A 12399-nucleotide genomic window follows, 5' to 3' on the forward strand; every position below is an offset into this window, starting at 1 on the left:
ATGAGCTGTGCTCTGTTCCTCCTAGATGGTCACACTTGCTGCTGCTCCTCCTTAACACGGAACAGGTCCCCTGCCAGGCTGATGCTTTTGTTTCCACCCTTAAGCGAAACTGAGAGGAGGGCAAAGGGACAGTTACTTTTAGCTATGGAAAGGGCTCTGCAATGATGGTTTCTAACTCCCCAGCTGCATCGGATCCTCCGTCAAGTACAGCATCCAGATGGTGTGGGACCTGCCAGTTGATGAGCAGGACCAAAGAGGACTGGGGGTGGATGAAGGCATCAGGGGGTACCAAGAGAGTCAGTACTCATCAAGCTCCTCCTAGATGTGTGTTCGGCTTTAACCTCAGCATTAAAGAGCCCAAATCCTCCCCCAGCAGATAATTCTAGCATTCACCTATGTTGTCCCATTATCTGTCCTGCAGGTCTCCTTGCTTTCCCATTCACTGTGCAGATGAAGTGGTTTGTTCCCTTCTGTGGGGCAGCTTATCTCTTTTTGTTGGAAAGGATTTTTAACTGTTTCGTGGGCACGGTCTTCACTCCTTATACTGAACAGCCCAGGTTCCCTCAGTGCTTTCTCACTGGCTGTGCTTGGTGTGTGTGTGTGGCTGTCGTCATTTCTGGCTGTGGAACCAAGACAAGATCCATTGCACTCCTTGGCCTGGAGCCTGCAGCAGGTTTATGCCGCAATCGACTATGCTTTTACTGTACGCTACAAACACGGTGGCAGTGCACATTATCCCTTTCAACACTCAATCTGATGCCTGCCTCCAACTCCCAGGCCAGCTGCTGCAGGTTGCTTGGCTGTCATCACTTCCATTCTTGGGTGTATGTTGTTTCTGATCTTTGTGACTTGGGATGTCAGCTCTTGCCAGCTGGTGGCACCACTGCTGCAGAACAAGGAAGCCAAACCGAGACAGCACTGTGGGAATAGTTTCATGATGGTTCTGTTTGTTCTTCCCAGCCACAGGTGTACTCATCCTGCCTGCTTCTGAATGGAGAATCAGGATAGTCTTTTCCAGTGCAAGGTGTTTTCAAGGTCCAGTAAATGGATTAATAAATTAAGAGATGCCAGGAACGCAGTGCTTGAACTGTTCTTTGTGCAAAGGCAGCCCATTTTGTCAGCAATTGAAAGCAAGCAAGTTCATGGTGTATTAGAAAACAAGAACTTCTGTGCTTTGTCTCCCAACTTCCTCAGTCTCCCCCAAGCCTCCTCATCTGGAAGAACAAATGTCAGGATGGCCTCAGCCTCCTGTGAGGCTCAAAGGACCACGTGGCCCACATAGCATTTGGGAGCTACTGATCAGCTGCTCCAAAGTACCACCCTGCATGGAGGGTCTTACTTTTAGCTCTTCATTAAGGTGTACCATGAGCTGGGAGAGGTAAGAGAGGAGCCACAGGCCATAAGTGCAGAGCTGCTGTCAGAAGGCCAGCTAGGCAGTTGCTTGGACTGTTTGTGCCAAACACAGAAACAGAGCAAGATCACGTTCCAGGGATGCTGAAGTCTCAGCAGAAAGATTTGTAGTCCCTGCAATTGGAGTCTGTGGGTCTTTTTTTCCTGTGTTGTCAAAAGTTTCCCTGTTCCAGGGGTTTCCTCTCTCCACACATCCACTGCAGTGCCTGGTGTATGTTGAATGTTAAGCACACAGACTCATCTATGATAGAAATTTCACAGATTCTAGACAAATAGAAAGGATGTGACTAGATTTAAGGTTGTCTTTGGGGAGACACAGATTGGCACGGTTGCTGCAAAACTCCTCCCCATACAGCTGCTGTATTCTAAGTATTCACCTAGGGAGGCATGCTGGCCAATTTCTCCATGTATATGAACCCTAAGAGAGCTCTCAGAGACAAAAGGGTGAGGAGCGGTTGGTCAGCACTGAGAAAAACACCTGGGAAGGCATGATCCATTTCCTCACTTGCTGTGGTGGCAGCCTGCTTCCTGCTGCTGCGGGCTCCTGGACACCACGCAGCAGCCAGGACAGCAAGGGTGCCAGTAGAGAGCGATTAAGCTATAATGACTTCTCATCTTGCTCTCTGACAAAATCACTTCATGTAGACTTTTTTCCCCTTCCGGGCAAGAAATTCTAGGAGTAATGATGACTTGCCATGTTTATTTATAAGAGCATCTCTTTCCTGTTAACTGCAGAAAGCCAACTTTAGCTTTTTATTTGTATAAACAGACTTTGACTCCAAAAAAATTATTTTCCCCATTATCTTGATGCATATACAGTAGGCTGCTGCTGTTGTACTTTGAGTGCTTTTGGTTTTGGGGAAAGCTTTTAGTTCTGCACTCTGGGCTGATCAACTTTGCTTAAGGGAAAGGAAACATCCAGTGCTTGAACATTCCTCGCAGAGCAATAGAAAGTGTCTAGAGAGAAAAGTCTGTCTCATGTGAGATAGATTTCCCTGTCACCTTTCTTTCTCAACTTACTAACACATTCTTGGAACAAGAAATGGTCAGAGAAGTCAAATCATATGCCTGAATACTGGGTTGCTGTACTCTCCAAATCACAATATAGCTTTCTTCTCCAGGCTGAACAATCCCAGCTCTCTCAGCCTGTACCTGTATGTCAGATACTTCAGTCCCTTAGTCGTCTGTGTCACCCTTCACTGGACTCCCTCCAGTATGGCCATGTCTTTCTTGTATTGTGGAGCCCAGAAGTGGACACAGCACTCTGGATGTGTCTCACCAGTGCTGAACTGATGAGAGGAGGGGAAGGATCACCTCCCTTGATCTGCTGGCAGCACTCTTCCTAATGCAGACAAGGATGTTGTTGGCCTTTGGCACCAGGGCACATGGCTGGCTAGTGTTCCACTTGTTCACCAGGACTTCCAGGTCCTTCTCTGCCAAGCTGTTTTCCAGATGGCTGGCCACAGCCCACATTGGCATATGGGGTTGTTACTTCCTGGGTGCATAACTTCACATTTCCCTTGGTTGAACTTCATAAGATTCCTGTTGGCCTATTTCTCCAGCGTTTGAGGTCCCTCTGAATAGCACCACAACCATCTGGTGCATCACCCACTCCTCCCAGTTTTGTGCCATCTATGAACTTGCTGAAGCTGTGCTCTGTCCCACTGTTCTAGTCATTAATGAAGATATTCAACAGTATTGGTCCCAGAACTTAGAGTACGCCACCAGTGACTAGTTTCCAGCTGGACTTTATGCCACTGCCCACAGCCCCTTGAACCGAACAGTTCCACCAGGTTTCAGTCCGTCTCACTCTCCATATACCTAGTCTGTATTTCATTAATTTGTCTACCAGGCTGTTACAGGAAACACTACTGAAAGCTTTGCTAAAGTCCGAGTGAACACCATCTCCTCCTCTCCCCTCATCTACCAAGGCAGTCATTTCATCGTAGAAGGTGATCAGGTTGGTCAAGCAGGACTTCCCCAGTGTAAATCCATACTAAGTCCTCACAGTCACTTTCTTGTCCTCAATAGGTTTGGAAATGGCTTTCAGTACTATTTGCTCTATCACCTTCGCAGGGGCTGAGGGGTGGCTGACCAGCCCGTAGTTCACTGAGGTCTCTCAAGGTCACTGATTTGTTCCTGCCATTGCCAATTGCTGCATCTAAAAACGCCCCTTTTATAATTTAAAGCAGATGACTGACATTTAACCAGAGTTGGCAAATATCCTTGGACGTGCTATTCAAAACATTCTCCTAAAATGTATCACAGGATAAAAATGCTTGTAATTTATCCTAAGATTAAGTTTGGGGGAAAACAGCAAGTGGTGCAACATCTAGCTTCCACTTTACAACACTATTAGTTTATTATTAATCAATCACAGGAACATTTACATTATCTGGGTTAAGAGAGGCTTGAGATTCCACTAGATCCATTAAAATCCAGCTGATAAAGGCAGATGCTCTGTAGGCACTGCAAAAGGCACCATGAAACATGGTGCAAGGCTGTTTAAAAGTCTCTAGCGGGCATAAGGATATCAATGCGGCCCAGTAACTGAATTAGCTTTGCATTTATGGGACACTGTAGCTGAGCTAATCGGCTATCCCAGAATGAATGGGCTCTGCATGTAAACAACTGGTGTCTCTGGTTGATAAACTTGTTGTCTGTAACTTAAATTAGAAAAGGAACAGATAAAACAAATTCTGCTACATTTATTCTGGTATAAACTGGTATAAGCTATACCAGCAGATGGATTTTCTTGCTTCCAAGAACTTTCAACCCCTTAAAGAACAATCCCTAGCAATCACATTGGCCCACCCGAAGATAGTTTTAAAAACATTAACAGATGATTATAAAAGTAGAATTGTTCCAAAAATACCTGCTTCTTGTTCCCCTAAGAAGCCGGATGCTCCAGTATTGTCACAAGAAATAGCTGGTTGTTAGCTTATGGACTGTCTAACACAAAGTTACATTTGACAGCCAGAAATGATTTTCTATCACCAGCTCTAAGGTGTCTACAGCCAGGAGTTCATAGAAGCATAGAATGGTTTGGGTCAGAAGGGACCTGCGGGTTGGAAGGGAACTTTAATGATCATCTAGTCCAACCCCACTGCCCAAGTTCTTTAACACCTGGCCAGGGAAACTTCTGGGTTCATGGAGATAATTTTAATCTTTGGAAATTTTAAGAGGCTGGAAGCATGAACTGCTTGAGCAGGGCACAGAGGGCTGACCAGATACCTGCAGACTACTTCCCTTGATGTCACAGGCAAAATAATGGAAAACCGATAAGGGACTTGATTAACACAGAATTCAAGACTAGGTATACAGTAAATGCAAGGCAACAAGGTTGTGTGGAAAATAAGTCTGTTTAACAAAAGCCCATTTAATTCTTAGAGATTGTTTGGCTGTTAAAGGAAGCAGTGGGTACGTCAGAGAATTAAATCGGGGAGTATGACAGAACAAACTCAGCACTCACTATTAGCAGAGCGTGCACTACACACATTAACAACTGCCAACACCCTCCCCGAAACAGGACTTTATAGCAAGGTTCTGCAGGATCAAATATCAGGCCCAGATATGTAGAAGCATCTCAGCAATCTGTAAATAAGTACAAAGTCACTGCAGACAAAATGTTTTGTGACAAAGGTTTGAGGAATGGAAAATAACTATGGGCTTAAGGTGGTTGTACAGAGCAATTTCCGATTCTGTTCACGCGAAAATGCATTGCCTTTTTCATACAGCCAAATTCCAAGGTGAGAAAACTTGGACCAAGGGCTGCAGGGGGCACCTACAGAAGAGGGTCTGTCTCCAGGCATGCACCGACTCTAAAGGATGATCAAGCAGTCCAACACGAATTCCCAGGATGATGCTGAGGCATGAGGGACCAATGCAGCCTGCGGATGTTAGGAATTTTAATGGCCTGGGCTGTATGAGGCTAGACACAATGATATCATTACCCTTCCTGCCTTCAATGCCATTGAATCAATGAATGGCAACTATACCAGAAGAGCTTGCTTCCGCAACTGAAATGGCAACCCTTTCAAGCAAAAATGCTGCTGAAGCCTTGGTTCTACATGCATATTAGCACATTGGATCCCATTTCTAGACAGCATCCTTACGAGTTTCACCCCAAGTCTAAATGAAGCAGCAACCCCTAGGACGCCCAAGGGTAACAGCTCTTGAAAGAACCCCACTTTGCATCCCAGATTTTCATTTGTTCCATTATAACTAGAGAGAATTTGTAATTCCCTACAAACTCAACTCAAACCTGAAAGTCAAGCTTGGTTTCTTCACGCGGAGCCTCTCCCTCACAGAGTCTGGGTACGACTGAATTATTTGTCTCTCTGAGGCTACTGTAGTATGTTTTGGAAAAAGGCAGCGCTGTTGATGCAGGTGTCAGGTTAAGGCTGTAAGAACAGTTTGCAGAGAAGAATAGTATTTTTATCAGACCAAGGGGTGTAACTGGGGGAAAAACAGGCACAAAGAAAATAAAAACTTTGGACTAAATTGTGAAAAACAGCTCTGAACTTCAACTCAGTTGAACTAATTGTCCAATGAGTCTGAGGGGCAAGGGTTGGTAGTGTGTAAAGTAGAAGAGAGCATTAGCAAGAGGGAAGACCAAGCCTGTGAAGAATAGATGGTTTTTATTTCTTGCCTGTAACACAGTGGAGGAGCCTTCTGAACCAGAATGTCCTGGTTTGAGCAACACAGGACTAATTTATCTTCTAATGCTTAGGAAAACTGCACTTTTAGAAGACTCTAGTGTCTGAATTCGTGAAAATATTTACTTTATAGCCAGCTGGGCTATGTGGGATTCAAGGTCTCAGTGTTTTCAAGCCTTGCCAGGTGTAGAGGAGTGAGCCCTGGGCACTTGACCCAAGCTGGCCAGCAGACTATTTCATACCATGAACACCACATTCAATATAAATTAGAAAGTTTACTGCATACTTGCTCTCTCCCTTGACGGCAGTGATCCAGAGAACTTCTGGCCCCAGTGCCGGACTCCTGAGCCCTTCCCTTCCTCCCGAAGCTGCGGCTCTTGCACTGTCCAACACTTGCTGTCCACTGTGGGGAGTACGCAGCTTCCTGCTGATAGAATTGGCTGAGTATAATCCCTGTATATTTTATATTGGTATCAGGATCAATACTGGTTCTTTAGTATTATTAAGGTTAATTATTTAGTCTTATCCTATTAAATCTATTTATATTTCAACCCTTGTGTTTCCTTGTTTTCCCCGATTCCCCATTCCTGGATGGGGAGGGGTCATCAGGTGATAGAATGATTGTTTAAATGACAATAAATTGTTATGGGTTTCCCAAACTATAACACAGGAACAGGGTGATATTCTTAATACAAGTGGTTTCCCCCAACTCTCAAATGCAACTGGCAAGTGGAACACCAAAGCACTAGAATAGTGGTTTCCAGCCTGTGGACTGCAGGCTATTTAAGAAATCTGCAGCAGATGACTGAGAAAAGCAAACCTGAAGTAAGCTCAGATGTAAGTCTGGTGGGATTTGCACCTGTCCTGGATTATTCTTTAGTAGTTGGAAAACTGAAAAGGTCACAAATCCTTCTAACAGCAGACAAAAGTCCTGACACAGGCAGTAGGTAGAATTTGCCTGCTGGGCCTGGCCGAACCTTTGCTGTGTTCAGTGCAGGGTCTCCTCTCCAAGCCTGACATACCGAGTATTTGCAGTGAAGGCCTCTGTCCCTGAGCCCCCATCAAAAAGTTTGTTCCTTTACCTCTGCTCTGGAAGCTTTGTCAGTGAAAGATGCCATTTTCTCATTTATATTTATTGCATGTACAGCGGAGAGGAGTCTACATTGCTCTTGTTCTGGTATCCTTGTGCAAAGGATATTTGTGAAATATGTGACCCTTGTGAAAGGGTTATTAAACATTGGAATAGGCTGCCCAGGGAGGTGGTGAATTCACCATCCCTGGAAGTGTTTAAAAAAAGGGTAGATGGGGCACTTAGGGACACGGTTTAGAAGTGGCTTTTGTTAGGGTAGGTTACAGGTTGGACTCGATGATCTTAAAGGTCCCTTCCATCCTCAGCGATTCTATGATTCTATGATTTTCTCCTATTCCAAATGCTCCTGGGCTGGATTCTGTATGATATTTGGAGACATACTCCAGCTGGCACCACACCATCTGACTACAGCATCCCAAGAGCTCTCAGCCTTTGTTGTTGCATGCTGCACATCAAATATCCATCTTGATTAGCAAAGGAATGCCAAGTCATGATGAAAGAACACTAATAATACTGATTAAATCTGCACAGATTATGGTGCCGCAGACATGTTTGTCAGAAAGCGTATGAAACTTTGTTTAGAGATATAATTAATTTTCTCCCCCCAACAGTAATAAAACAAAATATCAACAGCTGCCTCAAGAAGATCAACACTACCTGTGCACTGTTTGGTCTGAATTTCAATTTAGCTTTAAAGGACCCTCTGTGTTATTGGTAAAAGACGGGAATAGGGAAGTCTTGCTGCTTCTGAGCAGTAGGAACTGTCATAGCTCCTGCCCATCTATGTAATAAATCTCAAGGTCTGCCCAGGCCGCAGGCCGCTTAAATCTGTCTCAGTGGAGAAGGCAGAGGCACGAACAACACTTATTAATTTTCAGATGCTGCTTAGGGTAATATGAGATTTGGTGCCCTCTCTACTTATGTGGAGAGCATGGGATCAAGGGACAGAGGATGATCAAACAGCAGTAAAGGAAGTAAGACCACAGAAAAGGTCAAAAACCATGGGATGTATCACTGGTGGCACCAGCGACTGAAGAACAGTCTGATATCTGGTGCCCCCATCACCTTCACCAACCCTGCAGCACCAAGCAGAGACGAATTTCCATATAGGCTAAGTGAGCCATGCCTTAAAATGCTAGGCCTTACAAAGAAGGGGAGCCAGAAGGGTGCAACTGCTGCATTTCAGGCAACTAGAGGTGCTGTACAGAATGGGAAAAATACACAGCAGGAAAAAGCCTAAAGGGAAAAAGTTACTTGTTTTTCCTCGCTTACAACCTTGTCTTGGGGAGTCAAGCAATCTTCCTTTCTTGCCATCTGTCATGTATGTCACCGTGCAGTTTGGGTTGCCAGAGCCTGCACCAAGTGCTCTGACATACCTCTGCTGTGCTGACATACCCCTTCCTGTTCTCCCTTAGTCCCTAGCATACTTTCCTTGCCCTTTTCTTCCATTAGTGCAGCTACCCTTTCTCCTGGGATTCGTCCTGAGATTACCCCCCTGTGTCCAGCAAAAGAGTGTAAGACTTAAAACAAATTAATGTAAATGCAGAATTCGTTCCCATTTTCTCACTGCTCCGGCTGAGCAACTGTGGAGAGAGAACATTAAGGAGCCTTTTGCTTCTCTACTCATGTGGATTGTTTGGGATATAAAAGAGGCCTCGGATGAAGCCCCCAGGAGAATAATAGCCAGGACAAGGAACAAGGGAGCTCCAGTGATGCCCTGTCCCTGGAGGTGTTCAAGGCCAGGCTGGATGGGGCTTTGAGCAACCTGATCTAGTGGGAGGTGTCCCTGCCCAGGGCAGGGGGCTTGGAACTAGATGAGTTTTAAAGGTCCCTTCCAACCCGAACCATTCCATGACTCTATGAACCTCCGAGGGCACAACTTGAACATTGCCTGTGACTGAGGTACCAAATGTTAACCTGAATGGGCTTTAATCTGTGACATAAATGTAAGAAAGGCAGGTATTGTTTTTGCAGAGGAGAAAAGCTGTTTCCATCAGAGGTGACATGATAAGGGAATGACTAAGACAAAGAGACTCCAGCAAAGGCTTGTAGAACATCTCTTATCACATAGACAAAAGGACAAACTGATTCATACTGGATTAGTGTCTAGAAGGGTAGTCAAACATTTAACCAGGGCTAATGACATTGGGCAATTTTTTTTTTTTACCAAAAAGGAAAGAAATAAACTAGTCAGACAATCCCTTTAGGTGTAACATAAAAAGAAGTAAACAGAGGCAAGACATGCAGGAAGAATTTTAGGCGCCTCGGACAGACTGTGAACCCTGGAGTACCTAACCAATGGGAAACAGGGGAGGGAAAAATTTGGCCGGGATTAGGAAATAAAAAGGTGTGTTTCAAGAACTGAGAGTGTGCCTACTTGCTAGGTCACCCGCTCTTGCAAGAACGTGAATAAAAACGTGCTTCACAGAAGATTCTGCCTGAGCCTATTTCATTTGGACCGGAACTTATTTCTCATAATAAACCACTCATAATTAGTCCTGCCAAACTCCTCCAGGGCAGAAAATAGAAGCCACCTTAAAACAAGAAGTAAAACTCAAAAAGAGAAAATGTACTGGTTCGAGCCTCTCCTTCGAGAGAGGAGCCGAGCCATGATTCGAAAATCCACCCTGTCCCTAAACCCACCCCGCCAGGGCCCAGGCTGCGTCCGGGGGTCGCTAGGCCTCTTCTGTTTCCGGCTAAGGCGGGGCTGCCCGTCCTCGCTGAAGCCCCTCCCGGTCCAACTCCACCAGCGCCTCAATCCTCCACGGCGGGACCCCAGAAGCGGCTGCAGCCTTTCCCCGGGGTCCCCCGGGGCCGAGGAGCCGTGGCTCAACCCCGCCAGCATCGGGGAGAGCCCAGCGGCCCCTCACAAACCGGCCTCCCCTCAGAACCGCCGAAGAGGGGCGGGGCCAACGGCTCCCCTTCCGCCACGCGCCTCGGTCACGTGAAGGGGAAGAGGCCGGCTTCCCTCCTTCCCTCCCTGCCCCGCCCTAGTCACGTGGTGCCGGGATAGAGGCGGAAGGGCCGGTGGATGGGCGCGCGCCTGGCGGTGAGTGAGGGGCGAGGCGCGCGGGAAGGCGGCGAGGGGGGCGTTGGGCGAGCGCGCTGCGTCACGTGGCGGGGGAGTGGGCCCGCGCGCGCGGAGGAGGAGGAGGAGGAGGAGGGGGAGGGGGGAAGAAGGGAAGAAGAAGAAGAGAAGAAGGAGGGGGGAGGGCGCGAGGCGCGCGGTCACGTGACAGTGGTGGGCGCTGCTGCTGCTGCTTTGTGAGCACATTGGGCAGGTACCGCGCGCGCGAGTTGGGGCGGGGGGGCCGGGGCCGCGCGCGGGGAGGGGGCCCAACGGTCCGCGCGCGGTGCCCAACGGTCCGGGGGTGACCGTTGCTCCCCTCAGAGGCGTGAGGCCGCGGGACGGGCCCGTCGCCCACCGCCGCCTCCCGGTGGCGGTGGGCGACGGGCCCGTCCCGGGGCCGGTTGCCCCGTCTTGGTAGGAGCTTTTGTCCGCCCTGGGTTGGGGGGAGGTGGTGTGAGGGGAGGCGGCTCTGCCCTACTTTTTCCCGGCGGCCGCCCCGGGGAAGGTCCGCCCTGCCCTAGATTGCCCCCCCGCTCCCCTCCCTGTCGTTCGTCCCGTCACCCCCCCCCCCCCCCCCCCCCCCCGCTACTTCTTTCCTCACGGGCGCGGAGTAGGCCGCGGTTGTGGGCAGCTGCCGCCCAGCTCCTAGGCCGGGTTTGTGTGGGGAGGGGGCGTGAGCCCAACCGATCCCCCGCCCCGGTGGGTGTTAGGAGAGGTGGGTTTGCGTTCGGGGGAGCGGGGTGCTGCACCCATCCTCCTTGTTTCTCATCTTCTTACAGCAGGGAGTTTCTTTCCTGAGGGGTTCGTTCCTCTCCTGGTGGTGTGAGGAAAGGTGGGGTGTAGCTGGACCCCTCCAAGGGGAAGCAGAGTTGATGGAGGGGGGCGTGCCTTTGGGCCCCATCCTAATCTCGAGTTAGGCTGAAGGAGGGCTGGCAGCACGGGAAGGGAACAAGTGGGTGAATAACTATTGATTTGTGCCTTGTGCAGGGCTTTACTTCCATGTTGTCTTTCCCCATCTCCTTCCTGGGTGTTCCCTCGCTGGTGGTGGGGTAGGGCAGCCGTGTCATGGTCGCAGCGACAGAATTCACTGACAACAACATCTCAGCAGCAACAGTAGGTTACTTGAGGACATGGTAATGAATGAACCGTTCTTGCTGTTAACCTTCTCTACCTAGTCCTTCATAACCTTCTCTACCTAGTCCTTCGTCACCCCCGATTACATGTGGTCACTGAGATTTGGAAGTCAGGGCAGGGCTTTGCTATTCTATTCGACTGGCTTATGTTGCATCTAAAAACAGAAAAGAAAGCTCTTCTGGGTTTGCTGTTGTTGCTGAAAAAATTGCAGCAGGGAAGTGAACTGTAGAAACCTTTCTGCACGAAACTGGATGTAGAAAGGGACTTGGTGCACCTCTGAGCCTGATGGCAAGGATCTGAACTCTGTGTTGTGAAATAGACTTAAAAATATGTGCTGAAATGTCTGCAGTGCTGTTGAATGCCACATGGGAGCTCTCAGGGTGAATCTGGTTTGAAGCTTCTCTCTTGTAGGTGTGTTAACATCATGAGCATGGATGTGCAGAGTCTTCTTGGTTGTGTTCAAAGGAACATACAGTCTTGTGGAGCAGAAACTTCATGTTTGGTGTGGAGCTATGTAAGGGGAAGCTCACCAGGGCTAGCCTGCCTTGTCTCTAGCTACTGGGCAGCAATCGGTCCTATGTCATCTCAATTTGAGTGAATGCTGAATGCTTATAGTGCAGCAGCAGATCAAGGTGATAGCCTCTGGGGCGGTGGTGGCTGGTGAAATGGAGGGGCCGTCCTGGCCTGAGAGCAGCTGTTTTTTTCAAGGAGAGAAATTGGAGCTGGATGTGAGGGAAGGGAAGGGAGGGGGAGGATGTGCGGGCCTGGAGGAGCAGTGCTTGCCATTGAAACAGAGCCCTTCACAACATACGGCAGCGACTCAGCCTTCTGAGGCTTTGCTTTTTTTAATATTTGCCAGGCCCTTTTAGCAATTCCCTTGGTTATATCACATTCTCTAGTGGAGTCTGGGTTTGGATTCCTACCTGGCTGACTCAGTATTTATACCTGAGCCCAATCTCTCTGTGGTGGTTTGACCTAACTTGTTTAAAGAATTTATTTTTAACCTTACACTAGGTAACTTGAAAGCAAGTAAGGCT

The 12399-nt window shown here is 48.1% G+C and overlaps 1 protein-coding gene across 1 annotated transcript in view; it reads left to right on the forward strand.

Annotated features, from left to right (window-relative positions):
- The first annotated feature begins 10145 nt into the window (after nucleotides 1-10145).
- The window catches only part of UBAP2 (ubiquitin associated protein 2), a 159174-nt gene continuing 156920 nt past the window's right edge, over nucleotides 10146-12399 (forward strand). Inside the window, exon 1 of the mRNA XM_054186417.1 lies at nucleotides 10146-10207. The gene's annotated coding sequence lies outside the window, so the exon portion shown is untranslated. The remainder of the gene's footprint in view (nucleotides 10208-12399) is intronic.

The sequence above is a fragment of the Rissa tridactyla genome, chromosome Z (genome assembly GCF_028500815.1).
Source record: "Rissa tridactyla isolate bRisTri1 chromosome Z, bRisTri1.patW.cur.20221130, whole genome shotgun sequence".
Lineage (NCBI taxonomy): Eukaryota > Metazoa > Chordata > Aves > Charadriiformes > Laridae > Rissa > Rissa tridactyla.